The sequence below is a fragment of the Castanea sativa genome, chromosome 5, assembly GCF_040712315.1.
Source record: "Castanea sativa cultivar Marrone di Chiusa Pesio chromosome 5, ASM4071231v1".
In the NCBI taxonomy this organism is placed as follows: Eukaryota; Viridiplantae; Streptophyta; class Magnoliopsida; order Fagales; family Fagaceae; genus Castanea; species Castanea sativa.
In genome coordinates, this window is record NC_134017.1 from 49,674,139 (window position 1) to 49,691,832 (window position 17,694).

Here is a 17,694-nt window from a genome sequence, read left to right on the forward strand (position 1 = left end):
ATGAAAACAACAAAATATCGACATCCACTAATACTAGCAACAGGTTAAGGTCTCCAAACATCAGAATGAATTAACTCAAAAATACTATTAGAAATAGAATCACTATTATTAAAAGGTAAAGCTGGCTGTTTTCCTAACTGGCATGAAGTACAATCAAAATTGTCTTTGGACACAGAACCTAACAGACCCTTAGAAGCTAACTGTTGTACCCGAGAAGAGGGTGCATGACCAAGACGAGAGTGCCAAAGTGAGAGAGAGGGTAAGGAAGACACCGCAGCGGCAGTAGCAGCAACAGACACCGGAGCAACATGTGGAAGATGAAGATTGTCCACTGGAAACATACGCCCAACTCTAGGGCCGGTCCCAAGCTCTTGCCCCGTCCTCGAATCCTGCACAATACACCCAAAATAGTAAAAAATAAGGCGATAACCTAGTTCAGCTAATTGTCCCACAGAACACAAATTATAGGATAGGTCAGGAACATGGTAGACCCTAGGAACAGAAAGGTTGGAGGTTGAAACAAAACCAAGACTATTCCCATGCATGGTGGAACCATCAGCTATGTGAATATTTAGGGGATGTGGAGCAGGGTCAAGTTTGGAGAATAAGGACGAGTGAGGTGTCATGTGATTGCAACAGGCAGAATCAAAAAGCCAAGTTTAAGACTTACTGGGTAAAACTGAGAGAGCAGTGGAAAGAGATGCATTACCAGCCATACGAACAACTTGAGCTATGATCCCCTGTAGTTCAGAAGGTGAAAGGTTGATAGTGGATCCAGAAGACTGTGACTCAGCTGAAATGGGAGGCATTGGCGGAGTAGACTCAGTGTTAGCAACTGCAGCATTAGATTTGTTGCGACGGTAACAAGTCTCAATAGTGTGGCCAGGGCACTTGCAATAGTTGCAGAACTTTTTATTGGTCTGTCTGCGACGATTGCTGGAGCCAAAAGGATCGCCTGAGTGCTGAGGTTGCTCTATGGATGGAGTAGAAGGAGTAAGGGCCAAAACATTAAGCTTATCCTGGGCTCGAAGAGTTGCAAGGCGAGCTTCTTCTCTTACTAACTCATTCACAGCAGTATCAAGAGAGGGAGGAGGACAACGATTAAGAAGCTGACCTCGAATGGGCTCATAGTCCTTGTGGAGTGACATCAGGAACTCATAGAGACGAAATTCATCTCTAATAGCAGCATATTGTTGAGCATCTTTTGAGCATGCCCAAGTTGGATCAGAAACGTCAATTTGGTCCCAAATGAAGCGAAGTTGATCATAGTAGTCATTGATGGACTACCCCGGTTCTTGCCTGAGTTGATGCAATTCAACCACTAACTGATATTTCATGGATCCGTGAGTGGTAGAGTATCTTTTGGCCAACATATCCCATGCTGATTTCGCATCATCAAAGCTACCCAGCAAATTGGAGATAGAGGGAATGGAAGTGTTTCGAATCCATGTGAGGATCATGTGATTGTGACTATCACATTCAATCATGCGATTGAGAAAGGCAGCATCTTCTTCACTTGCCCCCTTCACAGGAATAGTGATTGCACCAGTGCAATAATGCCAGAGTATGTGACCCTTAAGGAAACTGCGCATAGCTTGAGACCAAGATAAGTAATTCCTAGTCTCCTCCAATACAATATTGATGGGGCGAGGAAGAAAAACATCATTTTTATGCATTTAGAGACACAATATGTAAAATCAGACTGCAAAAATGAAATCTACGCGAAAAACTGAGTAAGGAGAACCTGGATTGCAAAAAGTCAACTCCAGAAAAGTCAACGGTCAAAGTCAATGTTCAACAATGACATGGCGGGTGACATCAGCAGCGAGCTGGAAGATGACGTCAGCGATGACGTGGCAAGATGACATGGCAGGATGACGTGGCTTAGGGCTGACATCAGCAGGAGTAGTCTAGCGCGTGAGGCGAGTGGAGGCGCGTGAGCAGTCGGTTCGCCGCATGGCGGCGCGTGGGTGTGTGACTTTCAGTGCAGAAACTTTGGGCGCCGTGTGAGGGCGTATGGAGGCTCCGATTAGTGTGAGATTTTCACGAATAGGTAGATCGGAGCAAAACGATCTTCGTGGTACCCTCAGAAAATTTATCGAAGCAATATTCACGGCGGTGCCGGAAAAGGCAGTGGTCTTTGCAGTGTTCGAACTCCTCAGCGGCGGCTGCTACAGGTCCGGAATCTGAGGACGATGTCTGGAAGACTCGAAGGTTCAACGGCGAAAGGTTGTGGCAGTTGTTGTGACAGCGGAAGCAATATTAAGAATATAGTTACACCAATAAAAACAAGACTGCTAAAAAAAGGTCAGAGCAATGGCTCTAATACCATGTCAGAAATACTGAATTCAATAGTATTGTATTTCACACAGAAATAATATACATGAGTGCCTTTATATAGGAGGCATATGAGTGCTGTATAAGTAAATATGAGTGCAGTACAAGTAGTACAATGTGTGCTATACAAATAAGTGACCTAGTTGGGCCAAGCCCACAGTACTATACGTTAACACCATTAATTACATGTCCATGAATTAACTTATTACTTGTAAAAAAAATAAGATTAAAAAAAGGGTCAAATAATTGAGAACTTTTTCTTCTGTTAAAAATGGCTTGAATTTTTTTTCTTTTTAAATGGCTAATTAGGGAGATAATGTTATCCCTGAGAACTTACAATTAAGTTGTAAAACCCATAGTATGTTCAAGTTAGCTTAATTGGTAAAGTCTTTAATGGTTGAATAACAGATTTGAGGTTCAATCTCCGCCTACGTTTTTCAATCCAAAAATTGAAACTCTCTCTAAAAAAAAAAAAGTTGTAACACTCTAAATAATAAATATTTTCCTTGCATGTGGATATGAGCTAAGTTTCTATACTCCACAATCCCATCCAGGATAGGATATTTCGAGGTAAAAGGAATTTATAAGAGTATCAACATTGGTGGTAGCAAAAATTTAGTACCACAAAAAGTTACTTTATCTATTTTATTACATCACTGTACAAAACACCCAATATCAATGCTTTTATTTTAGCATTCAACACAATAAAATAATATATCCACTACAATCATCATTAAATAATCTAAGCTACAGTGAAGGACCTAATAAAACTTTTTCTTTTTCTTTTTGTTAACATCTAAGCTATAGTACACATGCAAAGATAACTGTGCACTGTAGTTCAACAACAAAAATTTTTGGCTTTTCCTCCACTAATGCAGCCAAAAATCTTGGCTTTTTCCTCTATTGATGTAGCCCACTTTTGTTATATTTGGTTGGTAAATTTAACATTTTAGCAATTTGTCTCTACTAATACTAATGCTCTAAAACATAGTTGAAGAAGCACAGCTGCAGGGATGGACCCAAAGGGGCCCAAGGCAGCCCGGGCACCCTAGCCCAAACAATTAAAAGAAAAAAAAAATTTTGGGCCCCCTTGGCCCAAAGAAATAAATGATAAAAAAATTATGGTTATATATTTTTTATTTCTAGAGTTGTCTCCCTCTCCCAAAAACTTAGACCTCCTCCATTTTAATCAACTTAGCCCAACTAGTAACTACTCAACTAAAACACTTAACAAAAATAAAACTTCAAAAAAAAAAAAAATCAGCCTAGTATTAGAGTACAAGCATCAAATGTTCTAAATGCTAAATATTTAGTATTTAGAACACCAAATACCAAAAATACTACTGTATGAGACATTTCAAATGCTATATTAAAGTAGCAAAAGTAAGTTTTGATATGTGAAAAAAAAAAAAAAAAATTGTGCAACAGTTGATGCTCTTAATAAACAATATTATTGTGCATTTTTTTGTCGTTGTTGGTAGATGATTACATCTTAATGCATTAAGAAATAATAATTTTGTGTATTTATCTTTATTGATATATTTTTTTAATACCATATGAATACTTATTTGTTTTTTTTTTCCTTATACTTCAGTCCCTAGCTTGAAATCCTAGGTCCACCCCTCCCTGAGTGCAGCTAGTCTAATTTCACCCCTTATTTGGTTCTAAAATATCAGACTCATTGCAATCTTGTAAAAGATGAACAATTGATTTCATGTATCCATTACCCTTGGATGAATAAGATAACTTCTCTCCTTTTTATTTTATTTTTATAATTAATATTTAAAATGTGAAGATTGAAATTGCATTTTGAAAGGGATAAAAACTGTACAAATTTAAGTTAAAGCATGCTAAATAATTTTGAATTCTAGAAATGTATGCTTTATAGTTGATACAATACTTTCATGTGTATCTAGAAAAGGAAAAAAAAACAAAAAGTATAAGTTGCTTGTCATATTCATTAGTATTGTATTTTATTAGTTCTTTTGGGGACATTTGAGAATGTGTCCTGTTAGGTCACAATTTGTGCCCAAACCCAAAAGATACAATTGGGATAGGCTCAAAAAGCCCAATACAATGAATTTGTAAAGACTGAGCTTGAAATCTAGGTTCTAATGATTTTTACTAACAAAGATGATGGGCTCGATTATATCATCATACAAATGTGATAGCTTATATAACAAAAATTGTCCTTGGACTCAAGCCGAGGAGGTTGGATTCTATATTTCTCTTCCTTAAGAAAAGGTTACAAGTATTGATCTTAATGTCTGCAGTGTTTTCTTTCTCCTATCTCCGATTCCCCTTTCCTGAATGTATTCTCCTCCTTTTATATCATCTTTCTTTCTCTTTCCATCCTCCACGTGTGGATCAGATTACTAGTTTGGATACTTGTCCTATTAGCTCATCCTTGAGGTCTTTGGAGATAGCTGTAAGGCTGAAACCTGATGTTCAGGCATCACCTCTCCATTAATGCGGCCAGAGGTTTAGTTGCAGAGCATTTAATGCGGTGATAGCAGCTTTATCTTAGATATTTCATAGCCTTTCTTCCTATCCTGTACACCCACCATGCATGTCCTTACTTACAGGATCTCCTAGAATATTACTTTTGGACGTCAGACAAGTCGAGGATGAACTCTTCCTTGGACCAACTTCTGGAATGACCATGATCAGTCTCCGCCTCTTTATCCATCAACACTGCTGCTTGAGTCGACATTCTCACATCCTCGGACTATTTAGTGTCCTTGGATTGGGCCTCTGGCCCGATTCATAATTGTGGGCCCATTGACCCTACATGTCCTATTCTCAAATGTTTCAAATTTCATCCACAACATTATCGATCTACATGAGTTTCAAGGTGTTTTATGGATAGAAAATAGAATATATATTCACACACTACACCCAACTTATCATAAATTATTAAAATTTATAAATTAAAATATTACAACTTTTTTTTGAGAGAGTTCAACCTATGACGTCTATTTCTGATAATGACTCTTTATCATCAGACCAATACTCTAATAAGTTTTTAGTGTAGACGAGGATTGAACTCCAGGTCTTTTATTCAACCATTAGAGACTCTACTAGTTAAGCTTCATACATATGTGATACATTCACTTGACTTATTGTAGCGCAAAAAAACAAGAAAAGAAAAAAATGAAAGAAAAAAAACTCCCTAATAATCATTTATCAGCACTCCAATCTCCGACCATAATGCCAAAGATAATTTTTCTAATGATTAGTACTATATAATCTTAATTAGATAGACAGTAAATTTACATTTATTTTAAAAAGTATAGGTTGATGGTCTGACTCATAGGATTATAGGAGGCAAAATATACATGATACAAGATATGGATATGTTTCATTCAATTAAAGATTTTAAATGGAAACAAAAAGAAGAAGACGATTTATATGTGAATTACAAACTTAAACAATTAAAAGAACTATCTATGTTAAGTTATTTATTTTATTTATTTATATTCCATTTTTTATTTAGAAACATTTATATTCCAACTTAGTAGCTTGTTTATATAATTTGATAAGATATAATCAAAGATCTATTTATTAACTATTTAGTTAAGAGTTTTGTAGTCTAACTAGTTGACACTTCTCAGTATTTAAAAAAAAAAATTCAGAGATTAAATCTTCACTCTCCAACTATCGAGTTATTAAAATAATAATAATATCTCTAAAATGTACATATGTGTAATATATGATATAATATGTGTATTTTAGTATTTAACTAACTTTTTTCAGCCTTTTGATCCCGCTGAAAGTTATATGAAGTAAAAGACAAGTGTAAAAGTATAGCATTTTGAATGTATTGGTCCAATTAGTTTTTTAAATTTGCATTGAGACTTACATTTTGGGAGCAGAGCAAGCAAAATCGAGTAATGGATCTTAGAAAAATGAAATTTTGAATGGTTGGAAGCAACTTGCAATCTACCGATATACGAGAACAAAATGCTATTGGCGGCTTTGCCTATCTATTCTATTATGACTGGCTTGGGAGTGGTTTATTTAGATAATTGACATGTTAACAATATTTTTACAACAAATCTTAAGTGATAAGATGTTATTAGTTTTAATTTGAATCCATCATATAAATTATTATTTTTGTTCACTAGTAATAACCCATCACTTAAGAATTGTTGTAAAAATATTTTGGATATAACATTTTTAATTTATATATCAACTTTATAATCTTAAATTTGTCTTAACAATTATTTTCAAGGAATTTCTTTTTGAAATTCAATACTAAAAATAAATAAAAAGAGTCAGGTTTTTTTTTTTGTTGAAGTGGAGTCAGGTTTGATACTTCAGTAACGAAAAATTTCGAAATTTGATTGTGAGAAACTATTCTCTATCCCTTATTTGTGTTTGTTTCTAAAAAGAAATGAAAGACGTGGCGTTAATGTGACTGGTTTAGATAACTGGGCTGGCTACACCAATAGGCCCAATTAAAAAGCCCAGTGCAGAATACATATAATACTAAGTCCAAAGCGCCAGATTATCCAAAAAAAAAATTTTGGCGTCTGAGCGGTATAAGGACGGCGGTGAGCCCCCTCAATTACAATCGTACTCTTTTTGTTTGATTAAAATTTCAGAGATTCTACACTGCTTGATGACAATTAGTTTAACCTTACGCAGTTAGAGCCCTTAGTGAAATTGCTGATCAATTGGGAAAGAGATTGGAATTTCAGAGTGGACCCGTGCACTAATAATGCTCTCATCTGCAATTGCAACTTCACTGACGATGGTGTATGCCACGTTGTTCAAATGTACGTACTACTACTGCTTTTTTTTTTTTTTTGCTAAAAAAGTAATAAAAACAAACAATTTTGCTGATTAAAGTTCAGCTTTTTAATCCTTAAAGCAATTGGGGACAAGAAAGATGGGATCAAGTAATACAAACTCATGGATACTTGAAAACCGGTTTGCAAGAGATGGGGTGCCTAAGAGCATTTTGGCCAAAACTTTCAAAAATTTTAACATTTACCATTTCAAAAAGTAATTTTATCAATTTTAATAACTCTATTTATAATACATCTATTTTATTTTTACCATCTGGTTAAAATAATAAAAACAACTTATTAAAATAAAATAAAATTTTCAAAAAAATTTTTTTTTTTAAAGGGAAGAAGAAATAGAAAACATTAAAATAGTATTATTTTTTTTTAGAGCTTGCTGTTTTTTTTTAAGAATGCAACATTCGTTGTAGCTTGCCTTTTAGTGTTTTAGATGCTAAAATAACATTATAACATTTATACCACCTTCTATGCAAATGCTCTTGATAACACTCCTACACACACATATAGGTTCTGGTTATAGTATGCATTGGCATTGTGAAGGTGCTCTAGCTAGAGAGCTAGACATTTGTATTTTGTAGTATTCTAATCTATGCACTTTCACCTAGCTCCAAGTTCGTATTTCAAATGTGAATCAAATGTTTCACATTTGGTTGGATTCTGATTTACTATTGAGCTAGCAAACTTTTTCTTTAGGCATAAATACGTGAAGTTGACTCGCGTTCTAGTGGATTTAAGTTTGAAAATTCAGATTGTTTTTAATTTTTCTCCTGTAAAAATCCTTGTCATACAGATTTCTTAGGGTGCAGGGTCTTGCTGGTATACTTCCACCAGCTCTTGCAAAACTACCCCACCTGAAGATTATGTAAGGAGAGTAACTATTATTTGTTTTATTTCATACCTGAAAATCGGATTAAGTTTCTTTGAAATATTTCCTCTTGATTGTAGTGATCTCAATGCTAACTACCTCAGTAGTAATATACCACAAGAATGGGCTTCTATGCAGTTGGAATATCTGTAAGTGACTTCTGAGTTCAAGTTTAAGTTAGCCAATAAGTGCTCATTCTTACTGATTTAAATGAATTCACTACAGGACCATCTCCACGAACAACTTATCAGGACCAATTCCAACCTACTTGGGAAAATTACCTCACTTAAAATATTGTATGCTCTCTTCGTATCTTTCTTTCTCTCAATCATTTAAACAGTAAAATTGTGTCATTTTTTTTTTAATTTGCTCTAGCTATAATATTTAAGATTATATTCAGGAGCATAGAGAGCAATCAGTTTTCTGGAATTGTTCCCCTTGAGCTTGGAAATTTGGTTAACTTGGAGTACCTGTCAGTGTTTCTTTCTTTTCTTTTATTTAATTTTTCAAATCACATTTGATTGGTCATTTTGGTGACTGCAGCGTTCTTAGTGCTAACAATCTCACAGGAGAGTTGCCAAGCACTCTCACTAATCTAAACAAATTAACAGAATTGTAAGTTGGTGGTATTGATTCCATACTCCATAGGTGTTCTAATAGTAATTTTGGTATTTTCATTGAAAGGTAATCTTTGGGGTTTGTATTTTGTTCAATCTTGTTTCCATTTTGGGTCATGTGCAGTAGAATTAGTAGTAACAACTTCACTGGAAGGATGCCTGACTTTTTTCAAACTTGGAATCAACTTCAGAAATTGTACGGGCTTTTCTTCTACATTGTTTTCTAAATCTCTTTTTTAAGTAAAGGTTTCAGGTGTGATTTCAATCTGTTTGAGCTGTTTTGTTAACAGAGAGATCCAAGCTAGTGGTCTTGAGGGGCCCATTCCTCCTAGCATTTCTGCCTTGAGTAATTTAAATGAGCTGTGAGTTCTGCCTTCTAAGTTAACAGTTCTTGAGTTGCTTAATCTCTAAGATACATTCATGTGATTTGAAATTTATAGTATTTATATCTGAAGAGCCTAACAGTTATTGATGATGCAACTTTATTCAGACAAATTAGTGATTTATTTGGAGAAGGTTCAAAATTTCCATCCTTACTTGGCATGACAAACATGAGCAGATTGTATGTCATTATTTTGTTGTAGACGGTATAAATTAGAATAATACACTATACAGATCAGTTTTCCTTACATCAATTCTGTATGAATTTCAGGTTGTTGAGGAGCTGTAATATCTTTGGACCAATCCCTCCTAATATATCAGATTTGAAACAACTTCAGATTTTGTACTTTTCCTGTCCTTTATCTTTTTCCCTTTTTATTTTTCATCTTTTAAAAATGTGTGAAGTGCAAAGTGCAGATCCCTACAATTGGATAGAACCCAGTTATATGACCCTTACTAGAGCATGATATTAAGTTGTGTTGAAAAAAATGAAAGATTAGGGTGAAGAGAGAACAAAGAGGAGGAAAAAAAAAAAATAAAGAGAGAGAGAGAGTGCAAAGGATTAGGGTTTAATCAATCAGTCCCTAGAATTGAAAAACATAAAAAAAATTCAACCAAAAAAAAGGGGAAAATCACCAAAATAATCAGGGGCTGACAATCAAACTCTGTGGTCATCGAAGTTTGGTGACTGTACCTGTGCTGGTGTCAGTGTTGATGTCATCAACGGATGCTGAAGTCAGCACACTTCTATCATTTGATGATGATCTATAAATGATGCGCGCTTTTACCCATTGCACCAGCTACCATAAGATACCTATGAATGATGCCCACTTTGGTCACTTGTCTGTTTGTGTGGAATTATCTTCACTAGATAAAGATAAGTAATGGAAAAATTCTAATTAAAGTTGTTAATAAAACCTGTTACGATATGCATCTACAATGTTTAATGAACATATTTGGAGTATCTCTAATTAGTTGTTAAAATATTTTATATTTTTTCAAAAAAAAAAAAATTATTCATGCTTTTTTTACTTGTGCATATTTGGTGTTCAGCAGAACAGTCATTTTGTAAACCTTCTTCTCTGCTATGATGACATCTACAATGTTACCTTCTTGCAGAGATCTCAACTTCAACAGATTGGAGGGAAATGTTCCAGATTTAGGTGGTCTAGCAAAGTTGGAGCTCGTGTAAGCTTCACAACCAAACCCTTAATTAGGTTCAATTATAGAGTAAATTCAAACTAACAATTAATAAGGAGCTAAAATATTAACAGATTACAGATACGTAACACAGCTTTGCTTTTGGCCGATGTCCATGGGTTAATGTGCAAGGTCACTACGTATTATTAGCATTTATCTCTATCACAACCCCTAATCACCAAATAAACCTAAGACTAGAATCCTCTCCATCTGCTACATCCTTTTATGTAAACCTAAAAGGACCCTTATATAACCAGGACGTTACAACAGAAAGTAGAGTATGACCTTTTAATATCGTAATGCTATAATAGTTAGCGCTGGCTGCTTCCTTTTATAGTAGTGGATAGCTTGACTTTTTGGTAGTCTAGGCTGTTAAGCCTATTGTGTTCACATTGTACAATTCTTTGTTTTTACTAATATAAATTCTTATTTTGATTCATCCAAAAAATATATATATATATATATATATCTTTATGCTTTAGGTGCTTTACTAATGATATTGTCTTGTTTGCTATATAGGTTTTTGACAAGCAACTTGCTCACTGGGAGTGTTCCAAAGTGGATCAAGAGTAGTACCTAGTATCGGTTTTCCTCCGTAATTCTTGATGAATTTTGCGTAGTGTGGAGAACATAGTTTTTAAAATTGTTTTAACATGATGTTATATACATTACTTTGGACACTGATTTTGAGCTGGCCAGAGAAGCTCGGAGGAAAGAGCTAGAATTGACGCTGGATTAAAATTGACAAACCAGTTGTGTTGTTTTAGGAATAATGCAATATGGAAGATAGCTTAGAATGCTGATTCAGACTACATGTTTCATGCATTCAATCATACCACTAGCAAAGAAAGACTTGAACAATGGCATTGAATGACAGTAAATTAATCAAATTGTAAAAAGGCTATGTTTTCAATGTTGTTGTTTCCAGAATTTTGAAATGATTTCTTTTAACAATTCTTTGTTCATAATAAATTGTCTCTAGTATAAAAAAAATTGATCAAAATGCTCTTAAAAATTACATTTTGTACTTGTTCAAATTTATGTTGAGCTATAATAATTATGTTTTGCTTACAGCAAAATAGATATTTCTTACAATAATTTTTCAGAGAGTTCTGCTCCTGCATCACTTTGACAAGATGATTTGTAAGTATCTGCCTTCTTGAGTGTTATACACTTGCTATCTTTATAACCTTTCCAGTTTTCCAAAACTAACTGTTTTTTTTTTTTTCTAATGCATCAGAAATTTGTTCAAAAGCTCTTCTGGTAGAGACAACTTGTAAGCTTCAAACCTATGAAATTTTAGGGAGAAAGTTTTATTTTATTTATTTCCTTTATCACTTTGATTTTGGATAACTGACACAATTTATCTACTGCACTAATTAAGAGAACTTCTTGAGTGCTTGGGTGAATCTCCATGTTCACAAGGTAATTATTTATATATTCAAATCAAATTATGAGGTACATGCTCCACTTATCTTGTTGGGGCCTCCTCTTTTGGTACTTTATTTCTAAAATGAAAAAAAAGAATTTGGTTAGATAATTCATTTTGCCCAAGACAGCTACATAAATGAATTTTAAAAGACAATGGAAATTTTATTTTTGTTCTATTGTGTTTGCCTGGATTTGATTGTCATTAATGTGGTGCTACTTCTATGTAGATTGGTATTCATTGCATATAAATTGTGGCGGGAAAGAAACCACAGTTGGACACATAAAATATGATGGGGATGAAGACGCAGCTGGTCCAACTAAATATTTTCATATGAAACCTAATTGGGGATTCAGTAACACTAGTCATTTTTGGGATATTAAAATTACCCCAAATGACTATTTAGCAAATAATGTATCCACACTTACAATGGAAAATTCCCAACTATACACAAGTGCACAACCATCTTTCAATCACGTATTATGCCCGCTGCTTAGCGAATGGAAATTATACTGTGAAACTTCACTTTGCAGAGATAGTATTCAGAAGCACTATATCTTCTTACAGTCTTGGGAGGCGGATATTTGATGTGTATATCCAGGTAATCCGTCACATTATTTTTTCTTTATAGGTTATAGTAGAGGATTTGATTGAATTAATTTGCTGCAGGAAAAACTGGCATTGAAAGATTTTAATATTGAAAATGAAGCAACAGGGCTTGATAAAGCAGTCATTAAGAATTTTGCAATTGTTGTTACAAATAAAGTTCTGATGATTCGGTTTCATTGGGCTGGGAAAGGGACAACAGCTACCCCAAACAGAGGGATCTATGGTCCACTTGTGTCAGCTATCTCTGTGGAATCTGGTAAATGAATTGGGGTTTTATAATCTTATTGTTGTCCAGCTTCTTTCATGCTTGGATTTGATTGACATACAATGTAATCATAGCAATTTGGTGGAAGCAGAGCCACATATTTATCTACAGTTAAAATTTAAAAAGATAGACTAAAAACGAGCTTATAGTGCATTTAGATTAAAGACATACAAAGATTTTATCGTCTTCTTTTTATCACCATTCCCCACTAGTTTGTCTTGGAACCATATATTGCAATCTTGCCTTTTATTTTCTGTATTGTGCTACATATATTTCAGAATGCAGAATTTTAATCACTGTTCTTAGCTATTTTTCTTTTTCTGTAGATTTTAGTCCCCCTGTTGATGGCAAGATTGTGGTTGGAGTTGTAGTTTCGGTGCTACTCCTCATTTTTATGATTTTAGGCATTCTTTGGTGGAAGGGCTGTATGGGAGGGAGGATATCAAGGGAAAAAGGTAATCAATTGTGAAATCTTGATATATAAATTATAAAGGACAGTATTCATTTTCTCCAACTATGGTGGGAAATTGGAACAATGTGAAGGAAAATTTTCCAAGATATATTGTTGCAGTTCAATATTTTATTTTATTTTTCTATCTACTTCCATAGATGGATCAGCATTCCAAAGTGCACCATGCAAAGTAATTGAATGATTCCTGGATTATAAGCATATGACTTATCTTGGGATGATGCATGATGATTGGAGTGATTTAGTTCTAATAATGGTAATAATTGAGCTTATGCAACCATGCAAAAAACTCATATCGTTACTATTTTGTAAAATCTGCATAAAATGGATGGCTTGAGCTAACTATAGTTGAGTGAATGTCTAATTATCTGTAAAATATCTTGGCTATTTATTTAGTTTTTCATTCCTAATAAACTTTTTGTGAAGAAATATGAAAAGAAACAATAGAAAATAAGTTGTAACAACTTGGGTTTGAGTTCCATTTCATATATTTGAACACCCTCTCTCTCTCTCTCTCTCTTAAAGCTTCTGTGTGATCAACTGCATAGTGCCTTCTAAAGGCTTTTGCTTGTCTTCTCATTCTTTAAGAAGATACCTAACTACTCAAGAGGCATGCATCTATTTGGTTAAAAATTTGTCTTGTTATACTGTAAAATGTAGCCTAACGTCTAGCCTGATGCCTTTGACAGAGTTAAGAGGATTAGAGCTGCAAACTGGTTTTTTTTCATATAGACAAATAAAAGCTGCCACTAATAACTTCAATGCTGCAAATAAGATCGGGGAAGGTGGTTTTGGATCAGTTTACAAGGTATCTGACAGCTATTTATCTATTATAGAATGTGTGTGTGTGTGTTTCATCTTTTGCCTTGTATTCTCCTCCTGATCCTTGAGATTTTGAGACATATATTATGAAATACATACCTGAAAATATATATTTCTCAATTCCCAATGCAGGGTATTCTATTAGATGGTGCTACAATTGTAGTTAAGCAACTTTCTTCAAAATCAATGCAAGGAAGTCGTGAATTTGTGACTGAAATAGGCATGGTATCTGGTTTACAACATCTGAATATTGTTAGATTGTTTGGATGTTGTATTGAAAGAGAACAATTATTGTTGGTGTATGAGTATATGGAAAACAATAACCTTGCACGTGCCTTGTTTGGTAAGCTAATGTTTTATACCGACAATGCATTTTATGTTCATAATAGAAGAATGATGAGAAAATGCTTTTGATGAATTTTATTGATTGGGTTCTGAACGTCAATTTCAGGTCCTGCAGGTGGACGATTAAAATTGGACTGGCCTGCAAGGCATAAAATATGTGCTGGCATAGCCAGAGGTTTGGCTTTCTTACATGAGGAATCAACACTGAAAATTGTTCATAGAGACATAAAATCTACTAATATATTACTTGATGGTGACCTTAACCCTAAGATCTCTGACTTTGGTTTGGTCAAGCTTTATGAAGAGGAGAATACCCACATCAGCACCTGAATTGCTGGAACCATGTGAGCTACCTTCCTTTATTTTGCTCTCTATTTATTATCATTTGTGTTTTTTTTCCTATTCTTTTCTGTTTCATCACCTCTGCAGATCTTGATTATGGGTTCATGTGAATAGATATATATTGATCTTATGCTCTCTAGTGCTGTGCTGCTGCACAGAATATGGTAGTAATTTTTTCAATGAAGTCTTCGCACATAGACAAGTATGTGAAGTACTATGAGATAAGTATTGGCCAGAGTACATTTGACACTTAATTTGTATGTGTTTGGTATCTACATGTGATACATAACCATGCTCATAGAAACTCTTTGCAGCATGGTTTCACATTGATCAGATAGGGTTCACGCTTTTTTATCTATAAGACAAAGTGACACCCTTTAATTTATAGTGTTGAATATTTTTTATACCACATTACTCATGCAATATAAATTCGTGTCAAGTTTCTTGTAGAAGAGAAAATTTTTGCAATGAAGCATGAAGAAAATATATAAAGTTACCCCTAAACGTTGCTCCTGCTCTGCCTCCATATGCAAGAAAAACTGTTTTACAACATTTCCTTTTTTTTTTTTTTTTAACGTGCTGGCCTAGTTACAACATTCCTTGAGTAAGCTCAAATCTTAACAAAGTACATTTTTTTGGGGAATCTTCCCAATTATCAAAGAACAAATTGTATCAACATAATAAATGATTGGGAAAAGTCTTGATTTTTTTTCTAAATTAGTCTATTTATTGTATACTCTTTTCTAGAAATCATTTTCCACAATGGGGAGTAAGACTCCCTATCAACCATCTCTCCCAAACCTTACAAAAGTGGGAACCTTGTGCACCAGATACAACCTTTCTATTGCGTACTCAAATATAAGATCTTTGTTGTTTGCTCAATTGCATGGCTCCTAGTCCATGTAACTCATGCACTTTGATCTGCTTTACCAAGTTTACAGAGCATAATTTTTCTATTTTAATTTACTTGTTATTATTGCTTTTACAGACTTGTCATAATTTGTAGTACAATGAAGTTAAACTCATTTATGGTGGCTTTGTTAATTGCATGCATAACCATAAATTGGATAAACTGGTGCTTGGAAACTTGACAGATATTGCACTTGATGATTTAGAAGTTCATAGGATCATACTAGCAAACCAATTATCATAGCTTAAATTGACGTATGTTTTGCAAAAGCTATATGGCACCAGAATATGCATTATGGGGGATTTTAACCTATAAAGCAGATGTTTACAGTTTTGGAGTTGTTGCATTGGAAATTATTACTGGAAAGAACAGCATGAAATATAGACCTAACGAGAACTGTGTGTGTCTTCTAGATTGGGCAAATTACATCCTTCTTATGTTCTTTTGAAACTTGTGGCTAAAGCATATTATAGGTAAAGTTTGCTTCTTTTGGAACTTCTCCATTTGACTAGGTCAACCTACTTTATGTCACTTTAGGCTCAAGCCTCATGAAAACATATTTCAGTTGAAAATTGTTTGACTATAGGAGGCAAGAGTTTGGCCAAATAAGAAGTATATCTTTGCTTGCATGTTAAATGTTCAAGTTGCATAACTAATATGTCTTCATTGAAATTAAAGTGATATGCGGATGATATCTTATTATCTTGTTAAAATGATTTTCACCACTGGAAAAGAATTACTTTTGGTAAATATGTGAAAAAGATGAAACTGCCGAAAATGTTGTTAACGAATTGCATTATCAATATTTCAATTTTTTTTAAAGAATTCTTTTATTATTTTTTTTTTCGTCATTTAAATTGGTAGCGTACTGTATGCTCAGTGCTCACTTGAGAAACATCATTAATATACTAAAGGGAATTTTTTTTTTCTTCTTTTTGGTTCTCATTCACTTCTAAAACTCATATTTTTTCACTACAGGCCATGGCTTTACAACAAAAACGGAATTTGATGGAGTTGGTGGATCCAGAATTGGGGACTGAGTTCGGTAAAGAAGAGGCAACTATAATTATTAAAGTAGCTTTATTATGCATTAGGCCCACCATGACTGCCGTAGTGAGCATGCTTGAAGGACGAACAGTTGTTCAAGAATTTACCATGGAAGTAAGTATTTATGCTAATGACGTGAGGTTTGAATCCTTTAGAGGCCAATGTCAGACCCTACGAGCAAGCTCAAGTGATAGTCAGAGCCTCCTTCATTCATCAAATGCAACATGGATTGGCTCCTCTTCTGCATCTGCCCATGATTTCTATTCGATTAATCTCGACTCTCCGTAATATGAAGAGAATGCTACCTATCTCCAGCTATGGTTAATGATAAAATTTAAAAGAATGAGCAGTGTGATTTTAATTCCATCATGACAACTTCTCCCTATTTTGTTACTTCCCTTCCTATAATGAGTTACTAGATTTATGATTTAAATATCTCCAGATTTCATGTATGTAAAGAAATGGATAGTGTCATAATTGTTCAGATTCGTGATATCTTTCATAGTTTCATTTCCTTGGATCATAAAAATGACAATAACCAGTGGGGCCTTGGGAAATTGTTGATCTGCCTACTTGGAATTAAAACCAAATAAAAGAATGAAAATGAACCCAATTTGTGATTACAAATATTCGTTTGTATCCATTACATTTCTTTTTTAATATTCAATTTTTTACAATAAACACCAACTGCCTTTTAGGCAGATTGGTGCCTCCCATGGATACAAGTTCTTCTGGGATACAGGGAGAAGAGGGGCTTGGATAGTAATATTAGGATTTCTAACCAATAAAAAAATTGTTACGATAAACCGGGGGTGGGGATGGGGGCGGGAGGACCGTGGTTTTTGTCGCATATTAGGAAATGCCACTAATCAATGCTTAGGTTCTTCTATTAACGCATACTTAGGGTGATATATCCAAATCGTATCACCAAAAATTTAAGAAGAGACGGTCTACAATATCATGAAAAATCAGGAATGGAACTACCTTTAGGTTTGGGGGGCCATGCCCCCCCACCCAACTTTTGAAAAAAAATTCCCTATAATATATATTAGTATAAAAAAAATATACTTTTGGCTCTAAAATTAATATACTTGGCTCCCCTCTCGCAAACCATTTACAAGCTGACCCATGAAACAAAAATGAAAAAAAAAAAATAGATCAAATCATCCCTTCTCTAGTTGTCCCTAGAATATCAAGAAAAGCATTTAACTAAACATTTGGACAATTTACAAATCCGGACAATAA

At 34.3% G+C, this 17,694-nt stretch overlaps 1 pseudogene; it reads left to right on the plus strand.

Moving 5' to 3' along the window:
- The first annotated feature begins 1,805 nt into the window (after window positions 1-1,805).
- LOC142635344 (putative leucine-rich repeat receptor-like serine/threonine-protein kinase At3g14840) lies at window positions 1,806-16,518 on the plus strand (annotated as a pseudogene).
- Window positions 16,519-17,694: the final 1,176 nt, after the last annotated feature.